At 41.0% G+C, this 14,584-nt stretch overlaps 1 pseudogene; it reads left to right on the top strand.

The window, feature by feature from the left end:
- The first annotated feature begins 339 nt into the window (after nucleotides 1-339).
- On the top strand, nucleotides 340-910 carry LOC147465556 (uncharacterized; annotated as a pseudogene).
- Nucleotides 911-14,584: the final 13,674 nt, after the last annotated feature.

The raw sequence follows: 14,584 nt of genomic DNA on the forward strand, positions 1-14,584 counted from the left end.
ATTCCGGCGAGGGAAAAAAAAGTCTCGGAGGCTTCCGCCCCTGAGGCCCCTAAAGTTGCCCCTGATTCTTGGCCGTGAAAATTTTGGTTTCCGTTGAGTGATTTTCCTTCACGCACGATGACTTCTCCTCATAATGGGGGCCTTACAAATGTGAGCTTTTACCACAAAAAATTACAAGGGTAAATCAGGCTCCATACTTAACAAAAGATGTTGACCAAGACCTGGAAGGGGAGGATGTCGAAGATGAGATCCTAATGGTTGCTCTTGCGCACCCTGCATTTAATTATAGTGGATGGTCAAGAATTTCTCTTCTTTGACGACATTACCCACTCTCTTGAAATGCATCAATACAAAGCCCTCTTTGTTCTTGCAATATATGTTGGGGTTCGTGATATAGAGAACCCAAGTCAAAAGGCCGAGTTCTAAGTGGACTACTCCTCTGCTCCCCTCATCAACACGTTAGCCTTGCCAGAGGGACATAATTCCATGGATTCCCTCGTGGCGGTAGCTCTACAAACCATTGATGAGGAGAAAGATTTCTAGGAGAGTGTTCCCGAGAGTAGCTTCGCTCCCCACAAACATTTCATGTGCTCGGAGTGCACTGATCTTGGCACAATTGACATAACCAACAAGAACCCTTGCGCGCACTGATGCGACACTAGTAAGTACTTCATTCTTTTCAATTCTAATTGTTGTTTCTTAGAATCATAATCCGACATTGTTTCTTTGCAGTTCGCTTTGGAGATTGATCAGTTTGCCCAACAGAAAGGTGGATCTCACATGGAGGGTGACTCAAAGGACACCGCCCTGTGACATTAGCTCCCAAGCTTCAATGAAAAGATGATTAGGGTCATCCACAACAAGTATACGGACTATGCATCAACAAAGATGTAGAAGTGTAGAGCGCTAAGCTCTGTTTTGGCAGTTTCCTATAGCCCTAAATGCCCACAAATGTATTCTTGTAAACAGAGAGGTAGCAATCCATAGTTTTGGTGATAAATGGGCCGAAAGCGTTTTAGGATATTGCGGCCTTTGTCTCAGGCAAGGATTAACAAGCAAGGAAGATATTGTGTCAGCTTTAAGGAAGATATTGTGTCAAATAGACTGCATTGCCTCACCAAGAGACAGGCCACAATTGCATGTGGCGTGTACGTGTGACTTCTTCATTGTGGAGTTCTCTGCCTCCATCTTCTCCGCCAAGCTCAAAACACCCCTACACTCCAAGCATTAGTAATGTTGTAATACTAGATATGATCCCGTACTCTAATGTTACTACGCTCACCTTTTTAGCTACCACCAATAAACATGCATCTTCAACCACTGCAAGAATGGCTTCTCGGAATAGATGCCTTTGGTCACTATCAACCAAGCGACATTTTTTGCAATGTATCATTGGACACCATCTTTGACAATTTAAAAAAAAATAGTGCATTCAAAAGCAAATAACACTTACTTCACTCACAAGATTAATGTGCACCCATGCAACCTCGAACACTCTAAAGGGGATCATTTTGCAACCCTTATCTCCCCAACCCACAAACTAAATGCATGTTCAAAAAAACTCCACTCCATTCTCGGGATTGGATAAGATCGCTAGGAGAGGGAGCTCTTGCACTTTGCATAGCACACAATGAGAGTGTTTGTGAGTGTGTGTGGGTGATTATACCCCCTAAGCAACCCCCTAGCTTGCTTGGGTCGACCCCCCCTTGTAGCTCATGCTTGAAGCTCATTGGACCCCTCCAGGCCTAGCCAAGCAGGAGGCATTACAAGCAGCAAGGGTAGCCTTGAGACAAGTGTCCCCCTTTCCCCTTTGAGAGAGAGGACTTGATAAATGCAAAATCAATTAATTAAATCCCCTAAATTATCATTGGACCCCTTGGGTGGCCAACCAATAGGCTTCAGGCACACAATGAGGGCAACATGAGGAGGAACTTGACAAGTGTCCCTTTTGCTTTCTTTGTACCATGCATGCCTTGTGTGAGTGTGTGGGTGTTCTCTCTCATCCCCCCTCATGTAGGGCTCGCCCCCTCCTTGTAGGGATTGAATCTTTGACTTTTTGACACCTCAACCCCTCGTGCATAGGCCCAGTTCCCACCACAAGCTTGGCCCTTAAGCACTTTAAGCTTGGGTTGGGTTCTCACCTCAAGTGCAACCCTAACATCTCAAGCATGTCAAGCACCTCAAGCATCTCAAGCACCTCAATCATCAAGCACCACAAGCACCTTAGTCATCAACCATGACAAGCAAGACAAGCACCTCGAGCTGGGTCAGGTTCCCGCGCCTCAAGCTCAGCCCTAGCTTACCTAAGGTCATACCTAAGGTCAAAGGACTTTTACACACATTATTGGAGGTCTTCAATGAAGCTAACCCTAAGGTCTTATGCTCCATTGGTTAGCCTTGCTCTTTGATAGACCCTCTCATTTGGGCTCCTTTACCATTGGCCCCGTGTTGAGATAGATCTATAAGCACATGTCTATATCTTAAACCTTGTTCCCGTTTATTCTCCCACATTAAGTGATCAGTTTAATATGAGAAAATCATTTGGGTTGGTTAGATATTAGTTTTTAGGACACACACTGTTGAGATAGGCATATTCTTCTTCAGTGACTATGGGAAACACCTCTACATATGCATATTCTTTGCTATTGGCATTTGTCCTATGAGTTGTAAGCTTCTAAGAAGGACTACCTGGAGAGTTATCAGCAAGATAGCCACTCTAGCTTATGCATAAATAAAGCCCAAGCTATGCTGTATATACCCTATGCTAAAAATATTAAGTCTAGCTTTTTGTATATTGAGTGCACTTTTCAAAAGGTGTGTAGTCTTCTCTCTCTAACTGTCTGAGTTGTGGTTGCCTTCACCTTCAAGCCACCTTGAGCTTATTGCCTTCAAACCCATCAACTGGTATCAGAGCCGGTTAGCACCGCCATTAGCTTAGCAATACCGCACACAATCCTTAGAATACCCATTTGTCCAATTTGCATCAAGCACACACTTGTTTTGAAGGCAATTAAGGCTACTAACCAAGCCCCTTAATTACACAAAATCAGCCAATCGGGCATGGCAATCGGCAACTAGTAGGAGAGCAAAGGAATTGTACCAAGGAGAGTGTCGAGCAGTAGCGAGCAGAGCTACTAGCTCAAAGTAAGGTAGATCTCGGCACTTCATCAAAAGCAGTAAAGCAGAGAGCTCTTGAGCTTTGCAGGTTGGGGGAAACTCGTGGAAAATCAACCAATCTGAGGAGCAATCGGTGGCCAATAAAGCCAACAAATACCGAACGGGAGAGTGTGTAGTTGTAGCAAGAAATCAAGCTACAACCCATGAGCAAAAAAACACTAAGAGAGCCTTGAAGGCTTGGGAGCTCTCCATCAAGAAATTGAGGGTAGCACTGAGTGCAAACGAAGGCTGCAAAACCAAGTACCCGTATCTCTAGTGTGAGAGGGCGGAGCAAACAATTTGAGAGCAATCCCGGGAGCACACTAGAGTCGGCATCTTATAGCGCTATAAAACTGAATTGGCAAGAAAGATTGAAGGAGCTCCTAATTAAAGCTACAAGCAAAGCTGAAAATAGTGCATCATGCTACAGTAAAAGCGAGCTAGACAAGAAACTCATAGGCTACGGCAAACATTCAACAAGAAGGGCAACCCTTAGTCTTAAGTTACCGTAGTGCTAGCTTAGACAAATGCAAACCAATGCAATTCGAAGCTCTACTGCAGCATTATTTTGATACACACACATACACACACACACACACACACACACACACACACACAACACACACACACACACACACACGTTGTTGATCGACGATGGTTTCCTCCAATCGGACCTCGTGGATGCAATCACAGCATGAAGGCGCCCCCTCTTGCAGTTTCTGATCATTGAATAGCTCCAAGATACTCTCATTGCCCCTTGGACGGCTTTTGCTTGTTTTGCAATCGACAAATTTTGCAAGCTTTCATTTTTTTTTAATGCATTGTAACCTTTTATGATAAATAAGCCCTCATACCCACTCACAGCTCGTCCAATCTCACGTGCCTCATCATAATACAACGATATCCCCACCCTTGTAGCCAACATAATCAACCCCGTGTTCAACCCGTGAACTTGATGGCAAGTCGCTCTCAGACCCACCTACAAATTGCACAGCCTTGCATTGGGCATTCAAAAATTACAAACTCTAATTCTCAAAGTACGCACGGCTAAAAGCTTCCACTCAAGGCACACAATCGAGCTTCAAAGTTTTTTGAAACCTTTTGACTTTGCACATTTTCTCAAGTCTCAATCGTTTCGAAAGCATTGCACAAGCATATTTTGCATATGTACAAAAGCATTGCATACTTCTCGTTTTATTATGCATTTTATTTTCTCCTACACTCAAGGCATGATAACAAAGCCTTGCCTTTCATTATGTCTACCAAAACTATATACAAGAGATGTGAGAGGACTAGACACTGCCCCAGTTATTTCGGGAGGTAAGACCTTCCTCGAAAGAATCCCTTGTGGTGACATCATTCACACAATGTTATGTATGCTAAATGTCATTGTCAAGAAGAGAACCAAAGGTGAAGCTATCGTCAACAAAATATGCACAGGCTGCAGCGGTGGCAGCAACAAATCATATCAAATGATGAAGATGACTAGGAGTGAGGGGAGGTGCTACTAAGAGTAGACATTGACAGTTATAGATATGGTTATCCTTTGCCTTTCATGTTGAGAGCATGTTGAAGGGGAGGAATCCTTGAGTCTGTGTGACACCATGTCTGTTTAAGACCATGATTTAATCTGTGTGACTGCCATAGTCTGTGTGACTACCCCAGTCTGTGTGATTGCTTGCCTGTGTTGCATTGAGTCTCGACCCAGCTTGCTTCAGTATAGTCCATGCCTAAGGGGAGGATTGTTGAGATAGGCATGTTCTTCTTCAGCGACTATGGGAAACACCTCTAGATGTGCATATTCTTTGCTATTGTCATTTGTCCTATGAGTTGTAAGCTTCTAAGAAGGGCTACATGGAGAGTTATGAGCCGGATACCCACTCCAGCTTTATTCATAAATAAAGCCCAAGCTATGCTGTATATACCCTATGGTAAAAGTATTACTAGCTTTTTGTGTGTTGAGTCCACTTTTCAAAAGGTGTGTAGTCTTCTCTCTCTAACTGTCTGAGCTATGGCTGCCTTCACCTTTAAGCCACCTTGAGCTTATTGCCTTCGAACCCATCACACACACACACAGGTGCGTGTGTGTGTGTTGCGGGGGGGGAGGGGGCACTAAAAAGAGAGGAAAATGGTATAACATTTCTATCATCCAAATTTGGTAGATTGGTTATGCCATTTCCCTCTTGAATAACAGGTCTTGAGTTCAACTCAGCTTCTCGGATAGATCTTTAAGGTCTCTTATGATAGTTTCCTACGATGTTAAAATTCTCTTCTCTCCTATTCTTCTTCTTCTTCTTCTCCTTCTTCTCCTCCTCCTCCTCCTTCTTCTTCTTCTTCTTCTTCTTCTCTCTCTCTCTCTCTCTCTCTCTCTCTCTCTCTCTCTCTCTCTCTCTCTCTCTCTCTCTCTCTCTCTCTCTCTCACACACACACACACATTGAATTTATTTCTTGGCGAACACACCTCGATCAAACATCCATCATTTAGAGATCTCTTTTTTTTTGCCTCTCTCATGTACACTCATACACTCATATACAAGCTTGATCACCACACGCGGGCCACACGCACATGCAGGCATACACCCGACTCAACAATCCAATTCTAAGGGTTTACAATCTAAGATAATCCAATCCAAATTTTGTCCTGATAAATCCAACTCGTATACACGAACAAAAAATATACCCGGATTAGAGCACGCACACTCTTTTCAAAAATCACAATATATGTCGTGCAACAAGATTAGTCATCAATCAGACAATGATACATGCACACAAATCATTTGCAACAAGCCAATTTCAAGGTTTACAATCCACAATTGACTTTGTCCTCTCAAAAATCAATGGATGAACAACATTGAAAAGATGCAATAACAAACCCATATAGAGTAATATTAAAATGGTTGAAAGTACACATCTTAAAACAACAACTACAATGAGATAGATATGGAGCAAAGCAAAATAGTTCAAGAAACTCATATGGGTTCACATACTTATTGCTCTAACACTAGCTTACAATGGGGAATCTAGTTGTCCTCATTGCTAGTGTTGTATTGTTGTCATTGGTCGCTCCATTCACTTGACCTTACACAACAATGTATGTCATCCATAATTCTACCCAAGTCTCCACGTGTCGCTCGAACACTGCACACTCTTGTGGGGTGCAATAACCATGTCCCCCTCAAAACATGATTGCATTGTCGGGTGGCAATAATGACAACTTGCTCAATGTCGAGTGCGGTTGAATGTGCATTTAAAGCAAGCTGATACATGGCATTGAGCAGGGACATTGTGGCCTCATTGACTGCGTGGAAAGCCTCCGTGTAGCTGCATGCACTTTCTGCTGTGAATATATTATTCACCGCATCAACAATGTTAAGAATGTCATTAGCATGCACATTGTTGATGGGATCAACAAGGGGGGGGGGACCATGTTGAGGGCCATGCCCGCGTTGTGTGGGTGGCCCACATTGATCACATTGTCTGTGGTTTCTCCTCGGCATGGTAAATGTGAGAATGTGAGAAGACTAAAGGAGTAACTTGTGTAAAAAAAACATATAGAAACTTGCAAATGAATGAAAGTAGTGATTCTTTGGCAATTTATAAAGAACCCTTGGTGACTTTACTTCCAAGACTATTCACACCATGTCCTTCAAACACTTTTCAAATAAAATATAATATTTGAGAAAATCTCACTTGAAGATAAAACTTCTTCAATTAACTTGACTTCAAACCAAGGATAGTTAAACATCCCCAACACGATCCTCATAAAAAATTAAACTATAGTAAGAACAACAAGTACCAAGTTTTGATGTGCCATTTCATAGAGAATAAGTTCTTAGAAGTAATCAATATTCAAGATTGAATTTTGGATCCACCAACGCCTTTCGTAGATGGTCTATCTCAACAAGTACTACAAGATATATGGGAACCACTCCGACACTCACAATTTCTACCATTTTTTCGTTAGAGTGAGCCGAAATTGCACCACATCCAAAATTTAATCCAATGTTAAGAACCATTAAATTTATTAAAAAAAACATTGGTTTGTGGTTGCATTTTTTACCTACTAGAAAGAAAGCAAATGGCCTCGCCGAAAGTGGGTGGCTGCCCTTGCTTTGCCAGTAGCGACGGATATGGTTTGCATCAAACCCCAAGATTTCAAACCACTAAGATGGACTAGACCTCCATGATTCCAAGTGCCTCTCGAAATCACCCTGCTCATAATCTGGCTCGCCACCTTGTTGCTCGCTCCTTTCACTCTGAAGCTCTTCCAAAAACTCCTCAAATTCTTCGATGACTAGTTGTTCTCTCTTCTTACCTTGTGTAGGTCCATCTGCTATGGTTTTTGGGCTTGGACTTCCCTTGGCCATGCTAGGGGAATGGCATCGATGGAGGTTGATTGATGGTGACATTTCCTCTTTTTCCCTTTCCCTAGCCTCCGTGTGTAATGCTGCAAATCCAAAAAAAATAGTGAGGACACTATACCAAACCAAACCATGATAGTTGTATAAGAAAAACATAACTTACTGTTGTATTCTTCGGCTTTGTTTTTGGGGAACTTGCCATCCACATAGTCCAAGAACCATGGAGAGAATTTGTTTTCGGGAAACTCACCATCCACATAGTCCAAGAACCATGGAGATCTCTCCATGTATCCTTATCATGGAGCTTGTATATCCAATTGTTGGGATAGATCCCACTCTCCTCTCTCTCAAACTATACCCACGTGTGGCTAGGATGCTCGGGGTATGGACTACAAAGACTTGACCTAAGGGCACCCAACCGCCATCTACAAATTACAAGAGGAACAACTCCATTATTCAAAACACACAATTTGAATCATACATCCTAATAAAACTTTATAGTTCAATACTTGTGTAGCAAGCCTCAAACAGTTCATGCAAAATGCAGATGCTCCTCTATGTTGTTTGTGGCTCGTATGGTTGGATTCTACATCACAAAATCCTTGCCAAAGTTATCTTGTCAAATAGACTGCATTGCCTCACCAAGAGACAGGCCACAATTGCATGTGGCGTGTACGTGTGACTTCTTCATTGTGGAGTTCTCTGCCTCCATCTTCTCCGCCAAGCTCAAAACACCCCTACACTCCAAGCATTAGTAATGTTGTAATACTAGATATGATCCCGTACTCTAATGTTACTACGCTCACCTTTTTAGCTACCACCAATAAACATGCATTTTCAACCACTGCAAGAATGGCTTCTCGGAATAGATGCCTTTGGTCACTATCAACCAAGCAAATTTTTTGCAATGTATCATTGGACACCATCTTTGACAATTTAAAAAAAAATAGTGCATTCAAAAGCAAATAACACTTACTTCACAAGATTAATGTGCACCCATGCAACCTCGAACACTCTAAAGGGGATCATTTTGCAACCCTTATCTCCCCAACCCACAAACTAAATGCATGTTCAAAAAAACTCCACTCCATTCTCGGGATTGGCTAAGATCGCTATCTCCAATCCCTTACACACAAAAAAGTTCTCAGTCTCTTTCATCGCCAAATCATAGTTTGCCTTGTAATCATCTTCATTCAAAAGGTACTCTCTGCTCTCCTTGGTTGGCAAATGCTACCTTTGTAATGGTTTCTTCTTGGTTTTTAACACGCAAGATCTTTTTTGTAACATGGATGGGACTATTTTTTATGCGTTAGATGTTCCAATTTCTTTTTTATAGTGTTGTTGAGCAACGACATTATGCGTCCAAAAGAACTCTCTCAGGTAATGGAATACAATTTTTTTGAAATAATTTAATGTGGATTTTTTAAAAATATTGAATAATACTAATAAATATTAGGATTAATATAAAATGTCCTTAACCAATGTTACCATTGAAATGCTTTACCAATGGGAGATATCTACAAGAGCATGTTGCACTACAAACATTTAGTGCTCTACATACCATTGTCATGGTTGAGAGCCAACAATTAACAGTGCCACTAGAGAAAATAAACAATCACATAGGAGAGGAGTTTTATGTTGTGGAAAAATTTATCTCTACAAAGTTCATGGTGGTGGTTGAAGGCACTCACAAAGACATGTGCAAAAAGTGGCGTTTAGCCCCCTTTAGAGAGGCAACTATAGCAGAGTCTTGTCTCCTTCGACAATGGTGGCACAATGGAAATTGCATGGAAGAAAACATCTCGCAATGGACTCTTGGTTGAGTTGATGGGAGATGTGTATTGCACATTGAGGGAGCATCATGACAGCAGTAGAGATAAGTAGCAATGGGGCTAACACTCCAAGAACCAACTTGATCGAGAGTAAGCATGGAAGATGGCTTAAAGGCGAGGGATTCCCAAAAAAAATCTCATTGTATGATGCATGTACTTCAAAATTGGCAAATGCAACACTAGAAAGCACGAAGGCACTTTCTTACTCTCAAGCTATACATATTGGAAAGGGTCCTTCATTAGAGAGACTCAAGGAGAGAGTTTCCTCTAGTCCAACACAAGTGATAAGAGTAGAAAATGAGGCTACATCTAGAACACCCATGTACAAGGCTCGTGCTCATCTTGAAGGAGACAAAGAAACCGTTTGGCAAAAGCGAGGACCATTGATTGTGATTGATGTTGAGGATGAATTGACACATCGACCAGAGTACAATGCAAAAACATGTGACCGCACATCACGTGGAAGGCCTAGGAAGATCATTTTCAGGGAGGACTCAGGGACAGTAGATGGGAGTGATAATTCTAAAGACAAGGCAAAGGTTTGTGTTTTGGAACAAAAGGTCAATAAAGCTATGTGGGCAATTAGAAGAACTCCAATCAATAGCCGTGTAACATGTAGTGGCACCCCCAGTGCTGGGAAAAGATATGGACAAAATATAGGTGCATGTAGTAAAGGGACTCCTGCACCTTCTTTTGAGGGGTATAGAAAAAATCCAAATGGTCTACTCATGTAATGGTTTTGGTTCTGTACCAACCATGTTATTCATTGTTGTGTGGTGGATCATAATATAGATCCCAAGACCATCTCCTCCACCAACAGTTTGGCTAGTTGATCTTGGAACAAATCTTACAGATGAAGAACTTGAGATATTTCTTGACGAAGGATTTCAAGTGGAGTCAATTGGAAAAGAACAAATGGTTGCAACACCAATGCAGACTCCTCCCAGGGGTGGAGATGACTCCTCTACCGCTTCAACAAAAGTATGTAGTAGTGGTTCAATACTAAGAAATGGCATAAGAGTCAAATTTCATACTTCTAGTTCACATGAGACAACAAAGAAAATTGGTTTGGCTCTTTGTTTAAATGCTAAGGTGATTGAGGAGAAATCCATTATAGACAATGTACATGAAGTCTTCAAAGTGGAGTCTCATGCATGAGACGACACGTGGGGGTGTCTGAGGTGCACATCAAGGATGAGCCCTATTGCACATAACCTGATTTCACTAACATAGAGACCAAGAAGAAACCTTATTTGGCTTGTAAGTACTTGTACTTCATTCTCTTTAGAGTTCTTGGATTGAGCCAAAATGAAAACATGTTCATACATAAGCATGTGCTAGGCAAAGTTGATGTCTAAAATGCTCTTAGCCGTGAACGCACAATCCCAACCTAGATCAAAAAGCCCCATGTTTGGATAATTTTGTGACACCTATTCCACCATGTTTTGAATCTGGTGAAGTTGATTTGGATTGTTTTGATATTGGACCACTCGCAAAGTCGTTTTGAATTATCTTAGTTTAATATCATTCTATCTCTCCACTTGTTAGGATTAATCTTGGTGCAAAATGATTTAGGCACATACTTGTCCTTGTGTGTATGTGTGTGAAAGAGAGAGAGAGAGAGAGAGAGAGAGAGAGAGAGAGAGAGAGAGAGAGAGATCACAATCTGTGATCGTGTTGTGTTAAATATTTGAAAGAGTGTGTATGTGTTTAATGTTTAGAGTGTGTTTTGTTCCTTGATATATGTGTGCTCACCAAGAAAAGAAATATGTGAGAGAGATACAGAGGAGAGAGAAGAAAAAGAGGGAGATTTGTGAATGATGGATGTTCGATCATCGAGGTGTGTTTGTCAAGGGAAAAATTCAGAGAGAGAGAGAGAGAGAGAGAGAGAGAGAGAGAGAGAGAGAGAGAGAGAGAGAGAGAGAGAGAGTACATGTGTATGAATGTACATGAGTGAGATAGAGAATATCCTTGGTTGTAGCATTATCCTCTCAACATAGATTATGATGTTTGAAAGAGTGTGTGTGTGTGTGTCCGTGCGCGCGTGTGCAATGATCCGAGTCAAATTATGAGCTTGTATGACATGAAAGAGGCAAAAAAAAGAGGGAGATTTTAAAATGATGGATGTTTGATTGAAGTGTGTTTGCCAAGGAAACAATTGTGTGTGTATGTGTTTCAATAACACTATAATAAATACATCAAAGAATCCTTTCAGATCACAAAAGACGCTAGAAACTATGTCAATGAAAGGAGGTATAATTCCCATTCATAGTACAGAACAATCTTTATACACAAGTGCTAAAATCAAGAGCAAGAAGATATAATAGTCCGCATCTTCTAGCCAAGGAACTTTGAAAACTATAGTTGAGAAGGTAACCCTCACCTGCGCCCATGGAAACAACACAACATTTAGTTAGTATTGGTACCATATTTAGGTGATGCATGGGTATCCCACATGCTATGGATGTCACCCAACTAGATTGCTTTCAAAGATAAATAATAAGAAAGGTCAAGCTAATCATATATTCAGAGATGAAATCATTTACAAGGGGAAAAAAACCATAGGAAGCCCCTTGTGCTTTACAAGCTCTTATGAAATAAAGTTCAACAGAAGAAGCTATTCAAGTGCCTCTACCGGCATATGCATGAGGAATACTCACAACCATCAAACAATTTGGACAACAGTCCATTTCAATGCCAAAAGTCACCTAAGATTGAGTTGGAGCAGCTAACTCCACAATAGCCTGCTTATCCTTACCATTTGCCATGGATTTGACACTTAACACTACACTTTTGCAAGTAAAATCCTCACAGTCCTAATGTACAAACACTTCTCCCAAATACACACACCACCAATGCTAAGTGAGCATGTAAAACTCACCTTTTTATAGGGTTTGGAGCAAGTGGCCACCTTCCTTTCTAGCCGTATGGCGGGCGCGGCTTTAAGAGGGGGAGAGATGGTGTAACAGCGCCGCCATGTACAGAGAGAGAAAGAGGGGATTGAGAGAGAGAGAGAGAGAGAGAGAGAGAGAGAGAGAGAGAGAGAGAGAGAGAGAGAGAGAGAGAGAGTACTTAAGAGCGCAATATCGAAGACCTTTCATGAGGGATCCACCTCTCTATTAAGCAGAAGATGACTTCATTTACATAGCTGGGTAACCCGCCCATAACCCATTTAGTATCTAAGGGTTAGGTACCATCAAGGTACTACATTACAAAAAAAATTATGTTGTGAATTTAAACGAGTTATTCACTAAGGTACCCCAAGCCAACAGTCCGAACATAAATATACTAGGGAAATAGCAACACGCTGTACACAGCCATATGTGTGTGTGTGTGTGTGTGTGTGTGGCATGCGTACTAGTACCAGTACCAGTATATACAGTACCAATACAACTCCAGTATTACTAGTACTAGTATAGCAATATCAGTACCAATAGTGCATAGTGTCAATATTAGTATCAGTATAGTCTTGTAGTACTAGTAAGTACAAGTACCAGTACCAGTATATACAGTACCAGTACAACACCAGTATTACCAGTCTAGTATAGCAGTATAGCCATATCAGTATCAGTAGTAGTAGTACCAGTACGAGTACTCCATGTGTGTGTGTGTGTGTGTGTGTGTGAGAGAGAGAGAGAGAGAGAGAGAGAGAGAGAGAGAGAGAGAGAGAGAGAGAGAGGACGAGGCCGAGGGAGTCTCAAGAGAGAGAAATAAGGAGAAGATCCTCAACTATGGATGATTGAGAGAGGAAACGAATCTCTTTGGAATCTTCTCGACAGATTTCAAAAAGGTGCTCACCAAAAAAATATTCCTCACAACGCTGGACTTTGTGGTTTTTACTACACCAGCTATGGTGGACAGAGCTAGGCTTATCACAATCCAAATGGTTACATTTTACTACTTGATTAGAGTATCTTTATCCCTATTTATCTTATGGTTTGTTTTGGGATTTTCCCCCATGATCTCATTCTCTTTCAAAAAAAATTCCATATCTTTTGTACATGGACCTATGGTGGATTTTATATAATGCAGAGGGTCAAAACCCCACTTTATTGCAAACAGCACACACACACACACACACACACACACACACACACACACACAAAAATACTGAAAGAAGGAGAGGGAATATTTTTAGAATCTACTTGCTTGATTCCAAAAAGTGCTCGCAAAAAGTATCCCCCATGTGGAGGTGGCTCAGTTTAAGTTGATTGCCTCTACAACAGTCAAAAGCATGATGCCCATCAAAATAACTAGAAAAGCACAAATCACGCGAGAGAGAGAGAGAGAGAGAGAGAGAGAGAGAGAGAGAGAGAGAGAGAGAGAGAGAGAGCTAGAAGACATGTGCATCTCAAAAACTTGAGTGCTATGCATGCAAGCGAGGGAGAGGATAAGAAGAGAAGATGAGTGACATGAGCACTGAGTACAATCTCCCCCCACCCCCCCACAAAGCAATACTCTTCCTTCTATACATATTTAATATATAGATGAAAAGACCATATCAAATAGATACAATGCACTTTGCTTCCAAATAGGAACTATCCATAAACTCTACTTACATCAAAAGTATTATTGCTCTATAATAATCGGTGCATGCCGTCTGCATAAATACTTTAAGCCATCCTCAAAGCGTCCAATGTGACACATTGATCTGTTGATCCACATCACCATATCATCTGACCATAAAAATTATATAATCTTCATTTCATTGTCAATAAAATATAATCCAAATAAACCACAATTATTCAAATATCCATTTTCTTTACATACCTTGAGTTAAAAAGTAAGTGTCCTCAATTATTACCAAAATCAAACTAATGACAGTGGTCACCAACCACTCATGGAATGGCCTAATAATTGGTGTTGCCTAAACAAAAAAACTCTACAACAATGTCATGCTAAACTGGCAATCTTTGCCGCACCTTTTGTCTATGATAGCTTTTATTGCCCTTAGTGGCTTTTCTTGGAAATGTTGTAATTCTTTTCGTGGATGGTCCTGCACAGTGATTGTTGTGAGGAACTTGTAATGACACTATGTTTTACAAATTTAATTTTTTCCACACACAATTGTGAGTATGACAAAAGAAAGAGATTTTAAGATCTATAAGGTCCTCCATGCTTGTCGAAAACAACTAGAAACCTTTTTTTTGCAGAACTTACAATTGTGACAGTAGTATATGAATCATTAAACTCAAAAAATTACATCATAAGCCATGCTCTAAACGATCCATGGCA

The sequence above is a fragment of the Adiantum capillus-veneris genome, chromosome 1 (assembly GCF_014529385.1).
Source record: "Adiantum capillus-veneris isolate H3 chromosome 1, ASM1452938v2, whole genome shotgun sequence".
Taxonomy (NCBI): Eukaryota; Viridiplantae; Streptophyta; class Polypodiopsida; order Polypodiales; family Pteridaceae; genus Adiantum; species Adiantum capillus-veneris.